The following is a 14569-nucleotide window of genomic DNA, read 5'->3' on the forward strand; positions in this document are numbered from 1 at the left end:
CAACAATACTCCCTCATATAATGGACTCAGGGAAATGGTATACTATCATATTAAAATGCTGGATCCACGTAAACTGAAATTTAATGTAGGTGATTTGGTGTATATCTCAATATAGCATTTGAGAAGTCTTACTTACTCAACTGGTCGAGTGAGCCATTCACAGCTTCCAAAGCGCTGAAAAAAAAACCCAGAACTTACATCGTAAAGGATAGCTGTGGCACTGAAATTTCAGGATGTTTTTACACAGAGGAATTGCAGAATAGCTCAGAACCACATCTGTTTCTCATTGAGTGTGTCATAAGACGTTGAGGGAATAGAGCACTAGTTAAATGGCTTGGTTTTTCTCCAACAGAAAACAGCGCGGTTGAAGCTGATGATATGCTATATAATGTGGCATACAGAACACAACCAGCACACTAGCATGACATGCATGGTACGAGACACATTATAGGAGGTGGCAGTATTCTCAACAAACTCGCCCATTGAATTGCATATTGTGGGGTATAATTACTGTGGACTTGCTACAAAGCTTCACGTGATTAACCTGCTTGATGAGGCATGTTTGGAACATGACATCACCTATGCAAAACATAATGGTTCCCAAGACGTCACGCTGCAGATCGAATTTTAGCTAATAAAGCCAAGGCAATATGTGTGAGAAACGATATTGATATAGGACAGCACATCCCAGCATTTGTAACTGATAATATCATGTTTGCTAAAATTAAGCTGGCTTAGGGGTGATGAAATTCAAGCAAGTTATGAATTCTGCACATCATACACTGAAGAAGAAGAAAGCAATTATCAAGAATAAGAAGAAGACGCCACATCAGGAGTTTCTAAAAATCTTATCCTGACAGCGATGAATGCAGCTAAAAGCTCCCTGAAACGTAAAGGAGCCGTTACAGCAACCACCTATCTGCCAATATCCAAGACATCAGGTGGAATCATCCCCTTTCTTGTTCCTGCCCTCGCAGGGTTCACTGGCTGATGGTGCTGCGGCTGTCCCTAGTTCAGTGAAGAACACACATAACTCCCAGTGGTAGCTAGATGAAGCAAGAAGATATAACCGTATGATGGAAGCAGCAGCCATCAGAAAAGGACTCTACCTGTATCCATACAAGAGAGGACTAGCTCTCTTCATCAACAAAAAAAGCCCATTTGCTACTCCATCAGACAGACCACTTACAAATCCAAATCTCCTCATGCTTACCGAAGACTATGTGGAAATCCAGAGAATGTGGAGATATAAAGGAATGAAGAAACTTAAAAATAATGATAACTAAATTCATGATCTAGAATTTTTGCTTTGTCTTTTGTATACTTATGTTTTCTGATTTTTTTTTCAAAATCTTTCTTTAAATCACAGCAATCTCATGGCAGATGGAAACCCCAACGATAATTTAGTATTACAAGACCATCCAGAACTGAATTTGAAACACCAAAAAGATTTTTTAAAATTAATTTTAGTGTGCTCAAAATGTCCATTACTTTCAATTAAAATTTTATTTCATCTTACTAACATTATATCTACATGTATTTTAAAAAGACAGTGTTAAGAAGATTTGTAATTTTCAGTGTGCTCAAAACTTAGGTAGATTTAGATATATAAGTAGCAAGTGGGTGCACTGAGCGCTGTTGGCATTTTTACTGCACACGCTTTTTTACGAATTAATTAGATTAATAATATTATAAAATAACCCACTTACTTAAATTAAACCCACGTACTACAGCTAGACAAAATAAAATCACGAATTTCACAGAGTAGGACTATTTTCCCATAAGCCCAGTGAAAGACACAGTAGCACAAATAGTAGATCTAAAATTTCCGCATTGAGTGAAACAGACCCGAATGTAATCAGGTACAACTCAGTGTGTGTTCGAAATCACACCGCAACATTGATAAAACTTATTCAAGGGATGATGGAAAACTGTTAATTATTTCAGGAGTGAAAAAACACAAAACCTTAACGATCTAACACAAAAAATTAATAATTTAACACAAAAAAATCAAAGGTTCTTCAAAACAACACACACAAACATTTAATGGCTTTAGGAATCATGTGATACAGAAATCTGAGTAACTTTCAAATGATCAAAAATTTGATGACCCAACTGCACACTGACCTGCCAAAGATTTAACATGTAAGTTGTCCAAGATCAGAAAAGAATTAGAAGTGGAGTTATTCACAGATCTGTCTCAGAAAACAGATGAGCTAGATAAAAAGATCAAAATGCAGGGGACTCAATGAGAAATTAATAAAAATGTAAAGGAGATGCAAGATACTACTACCCAGCTGCAAACTATATGTAAGGATTTGTCTGAGGAATTACAGGAATTGTTTGTAGAACTGAATAATTCAAAATTGAGAAGTACGTTTGTAATGAAAACCCAAGAAAGAACTGATAACGATGTAAGGAGCACAATGGAGAGAATTGTTCCTCCAACAATATTCATCGAAACGCCTCTGTAGAAATGCGCCGTTTTCCCCTCCCTACAACAGATTTCACTGCCCCCCCCCCCCCTGTAATGCTCTGTAGTATTGATGCACGCCGCCGTACAATTTTTGAGTACGACATTGGGGTTAACAACTACATGAAGAAACCCACTCTTCTCCAAATCCGTGTATGTCGAAAGCCATCAGACACAATGGCAATCACCTCAAGAACATGCTCATCAATTAATCTGACCAACACTTTCTTTGTTCGGTTATGAACCAACTTGAACACAGAACTTTCTGTCCCCAAAATAACGGCCCCTCCAAAAAAACCATAATCCTACAGTATGGTCACCCTGTTCTCCCAGTACTTTAAATACTCCCCATAAACTTCTCGACAAAACAAGTACCAATCGATTACGATATGTGCACTTACCCATCATTCATGTACACACAACCACACAGGATACTTCGTACACCAACGCTAAGTAATCTTCATACTGTCCTCTGAAAGCCAGCTTAGATTTTTCATACCACGTGCCTCTTCTCATGGATCGCCATTGTCTGTCCTTGCTACATCTTCAAACATAGAGTATAAATCATTAGTGCGCCGTGGAGATGCACTTGTTAATCACGTATTTTCACCGCACTCACCACACCAAACAAATTAGGCAATTAATCCTGATATTTGCAACAACAACAAAATGTAGATAACATATTTACAGTCACAGCACGTCACGTCGTCCTTATTCATTGGGATACTTACGTCCGTACCTATAACAACAAATTAAAGCGTGTACAGAATTTCTTTAAAACGATGACTAACGTCCAGTAAAATGCCGGCTAAGTTATCCACAGTTTATTCTCCGGTTAGGCGTTATTCCGGTTTCGTACTGTTTTGAGAATAGCGCTTAACCGGCTGCTAACTGGATGGAGACTGTACAACTGACCCTAACAACGAAAACCGAGGAATCAGGTTTCACCATGTGACACTATCGACACTCGAAACTGCAACGCTTTCACTCATTGCTATTCATAACCGAAAATAACTATGTTCCCTCGGCAACTCACTACGCGTTTATCATAATTCGCGCCACCAGAATCGTGTAGTCGACATCGAGTCGCACATTCGATATACGTATGTCATTAGAGGCCCGGACGTTCGATAGACAATGATTTTTTGAAATTACCCCAAAAAGTTGTAATAATTGTATTTGTACACAAGAAAATATTCAAAGACACGATTTCAGACACATTAAATGGAATTTATTAACCAGTCAGTTACGAATAGTTCAATAGAAACATTTTTCCTTCGAATGAAAATATTAGAATATCTGCGATGTTATGTTCTGAAAACACAAAATGAAAGGTAAATAGTAAAAACGACGTGGTACAGTTATTCATTTACAGAAAGTTACCATACTTTTGCCAGCTATATTCCCAAGTAGCATCCTATGGTGAATCGACAATCGGAATCGGACATATCACGAGCGAAGTGTGTTATTTCTTTCCACCACTAAACAAATCTCGATGAAAATGTTTATGTTGTGATTTTTATAGATGAGCAAAGTGCTAGTGGCTTTTGTGCCGAGGAGGAGTAGAATCGGTGAGGTATACCAAGGTATGGAAAAATTTCAGATAGGCTGTGTGAACAGCAAGTAGAGATGTCCAAATTTTTTGTTGTTCAATTGCGTAATGCCTGCTAATGTCAAAAACTCTTGATAGGAGACTGCAAACATAAAACAAAATTTGTGTGAAACATATTAACTAGCAGCGATGACTCATGTAAGTTCCCATGTAATCCCCGGAGAGTATGCCATTTCTGGAAACCCATGTCATCGTGAGTTTATTATACCTCGGGCTAAGGTTAGAAAACTAGCATTTATATAGAACTGACGATGACTTACGAGACAAGCGATGCGAAGCAAACAGCTTTTGTGATTACCATACCCTTGTGTTTTGAAAACATTGAAAAATAAGCTAATGGAGTTTCACATCTCATGAATTTGCTGTTGTAATTTGGTTACTTTGGATATTGGCCGTGTAATGCAGATGTATTTATTAGCTGGTGAATTGCCATTGCGTGGTTATCTCTCGATGTATTAATATAGCATGTTTTGTTAATGTAACTTAATACACCAGTATTGCTGTTGCTGATAGAGTAGTTTCATTTTAAGTCCATTGTTAAATCGTGTACCCAGTGGTAAACCCTGTGAACTTGCGTACAGAATGCCTTCATTTCAAAGACCCCTCTACATTTACGAAGGCGTGGGACATTAAGCTTGATATTGCTTTCTTCCACATGAGAAAGTCACTTATTACCATTGTTAATATCTGACATCAGCCGAAAATAATATTTGGAAGGAAGCTTAGGTGTCTCATTGAAAGGCAACACTGCTTGAAAGCATTACACAAAATATTCAACTTACTGAGGATCAGAGAGAAGTACAGGGGGTAAAGTGTGTTAATGACAATCTAGATGTAACAGCTAAATTAAATAATACATGTCTGATTCTCACAGGTGGGTGGGAAATTAGTGAAAGAAAATGTATTTATGTTTGTGACATGTTACATAGAACAGGGAGTTTGACATATGATGAAATAGGACTGTGTAGAGATAACTTGTGATGTATTTTTGCCTGTTTACTTAGAATGAACTGTAAAAAGAACGTGAAAACAGCTGCTATTTTCATACAAAATTAGCACCTGACCCTTTTTTTTAAAAAATACACGTGATGCTGGAGGAATGAAATGCTGGTTGATGCTTTCTTAATTTTGGATTGTTCTACTGATGTGACAGAGAACTTCAGCTCTTTCTTGTGGCACCTCAGATGCAGAAATTTTAGAGGTGTGTAGCACAGGCCTTGAAGTGATTTTTTTTCTTCAAGCCAGCTTTCCCCCCCCCCCCCCCCCCCCCCTCCCGGGCTGTTTTCTTGCATGTCTGCAGCAGACACTCACGATGTTGGACCAGCTAGGCTCTTCATTGTCGATAAACGGTTCCATATGTCTTAAGTTTTCATACTCCCCCATAAACTCTGTGTAGCTTTCCTCACACTTTGATATGGTTGCTAGTCTCTGTTCAGTCTGAGAGAAGCATTTTGATGCTGTGTGCAAAGAATCACTCAATTGACTTCACTCTTCATGAAATGGAAGATGGGCAATGAATCTGCCTATAGAGTCCTTCCTCCCATGTTCAGCAAAATGTGCTTCTTACTGTTCCTCTTCTTTCATCACTGTAACTTGATGTAATTATTCTGTCTCAGAGAATTTCTTCAAAAGTATTTGAACGCCAGGGCCACTTTATACAAAGCGTGAAACGACAGGCTGCCTGTGCAGATGGGTGTGTTTACTGTTTGATAATGTCCTGATGTGCTCCAGTCTAGCTCTGTCTCTTGAAGCACACATGATCAGTTCCTCTGCAGATAGTCCTAGACATTTTAATGTGTGGACAAAATTCTGCTGTTAGCAATACGTCAATCTTGTCGGATGGCAAAAACTTTGGTTCAGGATGTTATAAATTTTGCCAAGTTCCATGCATTGGGCTCAGTTGTATGTTTGGGCAAGGTGTCATTTATCTTCAGTGAAACTAAACATTCAACAGACAACAAGAAGATGCTTATGCAGAGCCCACTTGTACAGAGACATAATGTTTTGTTCCTGAGGGGGTTGCACCTATTCCTTAAATAAGTACTCTGCTGTGCCACCTTTGAAGTCTGAAGTGTTGTGTACATGCTTCTGATATGAAGCATTACTGGGTAAAACTGCACTTATGGTTTGCACGTTCATAAATAGCATTATTTGGTATTTTATTCTATTGTCAATTTTTTTATTCTGTTGTCATAATTTTTTGGCAAAATCAGAAATAAAATATACACTTAGGTTACTGCAATGACGAATGTACATCTTGGGCTATGTTGCACATCAGTCTGTTATGGATATCAGATTCAGTGACTCTCATTGGCTACTTTATACTGTCAACTCAATGTAATTGATTTATGTTTTGTCATTGTACGTGTGTTGGGTGTCATTTGTGCAGCCCTTCCTTATTCCACCTTGTGCACGTTGTGATTCTGCGCATAGTGTCAGTCTCGACAAGTAGCAAAGCCAACAGATTTGCAGTAGGAAGCCCTGTGACTACTCGTCAGACAATTGTAGCAAACTTTTTTCTGCACCACAATGGCTCTGGACACTCTACATGTGGTGTGTCTGAATCTACTGCACTTGTGCAGCACATTAGGCTGTTAGCACATGACACAAGCAGCACTAGCAGCGACATTAGTCTGTCTCAAATGCCTAAACTGTCTGGCCTTGACGCACTGGGCTGTTTATTGTTAAATGTGCCCTTATGTAGTGGTACTGTAGCCTTGACAATTTCTTATGATTTGCATTTGATTTCAAGAAATGTGCACTTTCTTTGAATGACAGGAAGCTCTTTGAGCTCAAATTAGCTTCAGATCCTGATCTTAGAGACTTGTCACCCCTTTCTATGAGTGGCTGTGACATAATTACATCTTGCAAAGAGGCATCTAGTTGTACTGCCATCAGTCCATGCACATTGCCTGAAGCATCATTCAGTAGTACACGAAGTTCACTTGCACATATCTCTGTCATTGACAGTTGCTTTAAATGCGCTGATGCAATCAATCAAGGATTGTTGTATCTATTGCAAACAAAGCAAAAGATGCCTTAAAATTAGTGTTAATCATCAGATGATGGCAGTTACATCGTGTGTTTCACCTGTTAATGAACTAAACAAATGATGACACTTACCAATTTCCTCCAATTCCTTATTACTTAGGATGAGACTTATAAAGATACCTACATTGCATTACATCACTGTCAAACGATGTGGCAGTTTTATGGCAGGCAACTTGGTGCTGTGTTTTGATACATTCAGAACAAACCCAGCATCTGGGAAAGAAAAAGACAAAGAGTAGCAATTCAGATGAATCACGCCAACGCAGCAGACAAGGTTTCACCAGGTGCTGGATTCCATATTTTTGGAGCTTTCTTTCTCCTCAGCTCGTACCTCTTTTTTCAAACAATTAAAGCTACGACTGCATGCACATCATATTTCTCCATCTGTTCTATCCTAACAGTAGTATCTTAGGTGAGGTGTCCGGTATACCTGTTATGCCAGATTTGTTCACAAACTTTGTCTCATGAGACTCGCTTTCTCCATTGAGCATGAAGTTACGAATGCCTTTCTTACAATTTTGTTCACTGTACAAAGCTTATGCTAGCACGCAGCAGCAGAAGCAGCAGTTAGGATGAATGGAAATTACAGGAAGCAGCATAGCCAGACTGGATACTCTGCTTACAGAAGTGTCATGTCGGTGCTGCTGGTTGCATCTCCTTGCAGTTTCATGGAAAGTTGTCACTGCAGTTCTTCTGGCAGATGGCTGTCACTGCATGTTGCTTCATTGAATTTATTGCAGTCCGGCCCACAAGAACCAAAGTGTTTAAATCTGCAGACATAACATAAACCAATGTGTTATCGGAGGACGAGGAATTTAAAAGGCATCAATTTTGGATCCATTCAGATTGCAGTGAATGTTGATAAGTGTTCACTAGATAAGAGAAATGCTTTCATCTACACAGTAGGCGACCATTCAGAGTTGGCATACAATGAATTGTGGAAAGCCTTGGCCACAATTAATTTGCATCTGAGACCTTCCACGGTTTGTTGTGTGCCAAAATATTCACATTCACCATTCAGTGTATGAGGCACATGAGCCACTAGCTTGTGATAGTTGACTGACCGAGGCTGCATTCACAGCCGTTCTCTTCATTGCAGCTGCAAATATACCATTAGGCACCCTTAGATTCGTGACCTGCTGAGCATAGATGCTCGGGCACAAATAACTTCAGAGAGGGCAGCACTCTACAGTGACTCAATCAAATGTAGTGACCGAACAGTTATGTATGTAAATGCTGCAGTTGAAAACAGAAACCAAGGCAAGCAGAATTATTTTAACATTTACTTAACTGAAAATGTAACTGATTCCATCAGTTGGTACTTCAGTTTCATTAGATCCCATTAGGAAGCAGGGCCTTCAGGAGAATAGAAAGAAGGACCAGAGGGAAGTATGGTGCTATCAAAATTGAATGTTATTAAAGTCTTACATACTACTCGTAAATACAACAATGAAATTTAATAAAATTAACAGGAAAGCCGTGGCTAGGAAAAAAATTCTGGGACCTTCTATTTTCTCAATTGTACTGTCTTTTTCTCTACTATTGCTTGCGTAATCATTATGAAAGAATATCCATTACCTGTAAAATTGAGGTAGGGCAGTTGGCTTTCACATAGCTTCGTGTGTTGAAATTACGGCCACTTCCCAAAGTAGGAGAAACTATTAACAAGCTACGGAACTGTCAGTTCCATCCACAAGGATTAAAGATGGGTACATCTATATCTTCATCTACATGGTTAGTCTGCAAATCACACCTAAGTGCCTGGCGGCAGGGGATCCATTGAGCCACCTTCACATTAATTCTCTGTTATTCCACTCTCGGACAGTGCATGGAAAATACAAACAGCTATATCTTTCTGTGCAAGCTCTGATTTCCCTTATTTTACTATCATGATTGTTTCTCCCTATGTAGGTTGGCATCAAAAATATATTTTCAAATTTGGAGGAGAAAGTTGGTGATTGAATTGTCGAGAGAAGATCCTGCTGCACTGAAAAACGCCTTTGTTTTAGATTTCCACCCCAAATCCTGTATCGTGTCCATGACGCTCTCTTCCCTCTTTGTTGATGATATAAAATTTGCTTCCCTTCTTTGAACTTTCTGGTTGTAGTATGTTAATCCTGTCTAGTAAGCTTCCCACACTGCACAGCAGTACTCCAAAAGAGGGCAGACAAGTCCTAATGCAGGCTGTCTCTTTAGTAGATCTGTTGCATCTTCTGAGTGTTCTGCCAACAAACCATAGTCTTTGATTCGTCTTTTCCACAATATTTTCTGTGTGTTCTTTCCAATTTAAGTTGTTCATAACTGTAATTCCTAGGTATTTAGTTACATCTTTGGCCTTTAGATTTTATTGATTTATCATGTAGCTGAAGTTTAACAGATTCCTTTTAGCACCCGTGCGGATAACCTCACACTTTTCATTATTTAGGGTCAACTGCCAATTTGTGCACCATGCAGATAGCTTATCAAAATCATTTTGCAATTGGTTTTGATCTTCTGATGACTTAACTAGACATTAAATGACAGCATCATCTGCAAACAACCTAATATGGCAGCTCAGATTGTCTCCTAAATCATTAATATAGATAAGGAACAGCATAGGGCACTTAACACTACCTTGGGGAAAGGGAGAAATCAATTCTGTTTTATTCTATGACTGTCCATTAGTTATTATGAACAGTGACCTGTCTGACAGGAAATCACGAATCCAGTCGTGTAACAGATGAATATTCAATTAGTGTGCAATTTTATTACAAGCTGCTTGTGAAGTACACTGCCAAAAGCCTTCTGGAAATCTAGAAATATAGAATCAATTTGAAGTCACTTGTCGATAGGACTGAACACAAAGGTTAGATTTGGGAAGGAGTAGGAGGTCAAGGGTATCATATGTTTTGAAGAAGAGGAGAGCGAATATGAAGAGTAACAGATAGAAAGGGTTAAGGTAGTACATTGGAAAACACTATGCTAACATCAGTCCAGAAAGGACAAGATAGAATGAGAAGTAAAGATGGATTGAGAAATGAAAAGTAAAATGAATAGAGGCATTAAGAACTGGAAGGAAAGCAGAAAAGACATGGCAGGAGAGGGAGGGGCAGGAGCAAAACACAAAGTTACAGAAAAGAAAATAGAAAGAGTAAATAACTGAGTAAATGTGAAATATTATATATTAAATAAAGACAGGGCAAATTTACTAATGTAAAAGAGGAAAAAAAGGGGGGGGGGCATAAATTGAGGTTAACCCCAGGATTTTGGCAGGTGTGGGAATTTGTTGGAGAGCAAGTTCCCTTCTCTGGAGTTGAGGGGAACCAGTGTGCTGTGCTGTGTATAGCTACTCAGGCACCACACTGTACTTCGTAATGGGGTCCTGCATGCTCCTATCTGGGCAGAGCTGCAGAAAATCTTCAAAAATCTCTAGGTTCATCACAACTGCTTACTTGGAACTCCTTAACACTTCCTGATTCATGCATCCTTAACTTATACCTGCTTCCATAAATACCGACCACCTCAGCTGCCACATTGTAATGGACTTCAAACTGCCTACAGGAAGCACCTCCAATCCATCAGAGCCTCGCATCCTACATAAACATGCCAACCACTTCCTAGAATGCATGAGCCCATATCTGTTCCATTCCCACCTGGATCCCTCTCTTCCATATGACTCTGTCCTACACTGTTGACTGTTAATGCTGGAACACCACAAAGGCGGCACGTGACAAATATCAGACAGGCTTGAAGTGTACTATATGCTTGGATATGCAACAGCATAGGTAGGAGTAACACCAACTACACCAGATATATGCAAGGAAAGATTACACACTGGGCATCTCATTAGTAGATACCATTCAGTTAGTTTGGTTTGGAGATCATGTTGTGCCATATGTAAAAAGGAGAGGCAGTACAGGAATGGCACCTGTCATGACTGCCGTTTACAGTTGGACGGCTTCAGGAAGACCAGGACTGGATACTGTACTGAACCAGTTACTCCGCACGATTGGTGCTCTTGTTGACAGACGCATCATTCACTCGTCCGTGTGTGACTGTATTGCCGAGTCGCATGCTACGAGTTTATAAATGGGTTTGTTTTCAGCAGAACACGTATTTATATGGTCACTATGACAGTGTTTGGAGGACTTCAGATTGTCGACACGGTCACCGCAGTCGCAGCTTCCGTCGGCGTGGCAATGGTAGCTCTGAGCACGGGAGTTGCGCCACTTCGGTTTTTCAGACAAAATCTGATTCTGTGTACAGAATTGCGATGGACGGACCTGTGTGACGAGGCTGCAGAGAAAACTGACATTACTAGATCACATTAATCTCCATCGTGCACACCATTCACCTGGCATGATGGTATGGAGTGCCATTGGCAGTGCTACACAGTCTCCTCCGATTCGTTGTAGCTGGTTCACATTTCTGGCATATCGAGGCCAGCGGCTGTACTCTACCTTTGGCGTCTCCATATTGGTGCCCTCGGGGGAGGTAGCGCGAGACTGTGCGCTGACCTTGCCATCCCGACCTGCTTCAATACGGAGTGTGTTCACCTGTCAGCCTGGTCGGCACGATCTCTCTGCATCTCACGCTTTGAAAATGTCTGGTCGTAATTTGCTGAGAGACTGTGATGCCATCACCACGACTGGTCAACTGTGGCGTGTAGCTGCAGCAGTAGAGAATGACATACCCAATTACACGTACCAGTCATCCGAGGTGAATACGGCTCGGTGCCTGTCGAGGTTATTGCTGCTGTCGCTGACAGAGTTGGCAGCTGTGTGCACTAAATTTCAAATCCTTATATCCTCAAATTTCATGCAAATTTAATCGTGTATTTTTCCCCCTATACTGCCTAGAGAACCAGTGTTTGCAGCTGACTGCAGAACAGTTGTACTGCTGCCGACGTACATTTCGCTTAAGGGTTTTGAGAACGAGGTAAGAGAAATTGGGGCTCATGTGGAGGCATACAGGCAGTTGTTTTTCTTTCACTGTATTTGTGAGCAGAACGGAAAAGGAAATAATGAGTAGTAGTGCTACGCTTTGCCTCACACAGTACAGTAGCTTGTACAGTATGTATGTAGTCGAGCTGTATGTGCACCATTAGTAAAGTTTGTTTTGCTATCCTTACGAATGTTGCAGTTTTAATGGCTAATGCTCAGTGTGCCTCACTGTAGACCTCAGCCGTAGTGCTCACAGCAGTCTCTCCGAAACCTTGTTTATTGTCACATTGTTGTTGTTGTTGTTGTTGTGGTCTTCAGTCCTGAGACTGGTTTGATGCAGCTCTCCATGCTACTCTATCCTGTGCAAGCTTCTTCATCTCCCAGTACCTACTGCAACCTACATCCTTCTGAATCTGCTTAGTGTATTCATCTCTTGGTCTCCCCCTATGATTTTTACCCTCCACGCTGCCCTCCAATACTAAATTGGTGATCCCTTGATGCCTCAGAACATGTCCTACCAACCGATCCCTTCTTCTGGTCAAGTTGTGCCACAAATTTCTCTTCTCCCCAGTCCTATTGTCACATTAGTTTCTCTAAATTCCAGATATGAGAACTTCCCTTCCAACTTATTGTAGCACCCACCACCCTCCAGGGTTTAAACTCGGTTAACACCCCCATTTTTTTTTCTTAATTTACTATGTTTCATCTTTCTTATACTTTACTTTATATGTTCGTTTTTCCTCCTCTTTCATTTGGTTTTCCTCCTCTCCGCCTCTAACTTCCTACTTAATTTTAGATACTCTATTCATTCTACTTCTTGTTTCTTGTTCTCTCTAATCTATCCTTACTTGTTACTTTGTGCCATGACCTCTGCATGCGAACTGACACAGAACTTAACAGTTTGCTGTCTTCGACCTCCTTTCTCCGACAGCTCCCCATTCGTCTCGTTCTCCCCTTACCCTCACAACAGACAGGTTGCTCTCGACCTGGAGTCTGACTGACCTCACGTTTCCTTCCTGAGCTATCAGTCGCTCATCTCTGAAGAAGGAAATTTCAGTTCCAGAAAAAAAAGGAAGTTTGTGTGTGCATGCGTGTGTGTGTGCCCCAATAACATACAGTGGAACCTCGCATAGGAAGTATAATTCGTTCCAGAATCTTACTCGTAGTGCAAAACACTCATGAAGTTAAATAATTAATCCCATGTAAATTAACCTAAAATATGATAACGCATTCTGTGCAGAAAAGTACTAAAATTTTTATCTTTTACGATGCAACTGATTCCCGTGCTTTCAGCATTCCTCTTATTGCACCAGAAGATTGCTGCTTTGCTGTTACTGCCTCGTCCTCTGAAGAACTCCTCTCCACAGTGTCCTCTTGTGAAACACACTGAAACCTCGTGAGCTCTTTGGTGGTCATTTCTTGACTGTGATGTTCCACAAACTCAACGACATCATCGTTTTCCACTTCTAGTCGTACGGTCGTGGCCATCTTGTCGTCTACAGGCTCGACAGGTACCGACTCGAATGCCTCGGAGTCACGTATGACAGTGCAATCCGACCGAAGCTTCTTCCGAGCAGGAGTGAGAGTTCTTTCGGTAACCCCTTCCCACGCCTTTTCGATCATCTCGACACGGGCAATGATGTCAAAGTGATATTGCCAAAACTCAGCTGCAGATATGCGGACCTACATCAAATCTTTTTTTTTCCCCCCAAAGTGGAATGGCACCTGGTGCGGTACTGCTCTCAGTAATAAGCTCCGTACAATCGGGGAGTCTGTGGTGGTGGCTTGGCGCTTTTCCTTCTGCTCCTCTCAGAAGGAGTCCACTGTCCTATGCCGCCCACCCACTGTTTCCTCCTACGTAATGAACTACCCCCATAATGTGGTTGTGGATCCAGACTGACAATGTCCCCGCATATTGGTGGAATGTCCTCTTCTTTTTGCCCTTCGTACTAAGCATAGTCTTCCAGATTACTTAATTTTAATATGATCAGACAATTCGTGGATGATTGAACTGGTTCTCAGTTTTCTGCATGAAAGTGTTGTTTTTTTCCCAGGTGTAAGGTTTTCCTTTACCCCTGGAGCAGGGTCAGAGTGCTTGTGGTCTCTCTTCTCGTTTTCTCGGTCTCGAACCTATGACGACTCCCCCTTGCATAGACCCCTCTTTTATCCCTCTGTTTTCCCAGTTTTTATATTTGGGCTACTCTTTTCTACCTTGCACTGTGTGTATTTTAAATTCCTCGTTTTATAGTTTGATTCCTGTGACTGGATCCGTCCATTTTTAGTGGAGCCCCCTCTTTTTTGTTTAACTTTGGTATCGAGGGGCTGATGTCCCTGCTGTTTAGTCCCGTGACTGCCCTCAATTAATCAGTCAGTATTTCCAAAACCCTCTGAGAGTGAGATTGGTAGCTTCAGTCAACTCAAAGCAATCCCTGATGAGTATGTCAGTGTAGAGCTTCTCAGTTAGAAAATCTGCTGGTCCATAGGCTGGAGTAACGGAGGCAGGAATTGGAC

General features: G+C 40.8%; 1 protein-coding gene across 3 annotated transcripts in view; it reads left to right on the top strand.

The window, feature by feature from the left end:
* The first annotated feature begins 3793 nt into the window (after positions 1-3793).
* Positions 3794-14569, top strand: part of LOC126092190 (GDNF-inducible zinc finger protein 1-like) — an 85364-nt gene continuing 74588 nt past the window's right edge. For all 3 annotated transcript variants that reach the window (XR_007521310.1, XM_049907670.1, XM_049907671.1), the window contains exon 1: positions 3794-4059. The gene's annotated coding sequence lies outside the window, so the exon portion shown is untranslated. The remainder of the gene's footprint in view (positions 4060-14569) is intronic.

Source organism: Schistocerca cancellata, chromosome 7 (assembly GCF_023864275.1).
Source record: "Schistocerca cancellata isolate TAMUIC-IGC-003103 chromosome 7, iqSchCanc2.1, whole genome shotgun sequence".
NCBI lineage: Eukaryota > Metazoa > Arthropoda > Insecta > Orthoptera > Acrididae > Schistocerca > Schistocerca cancellata.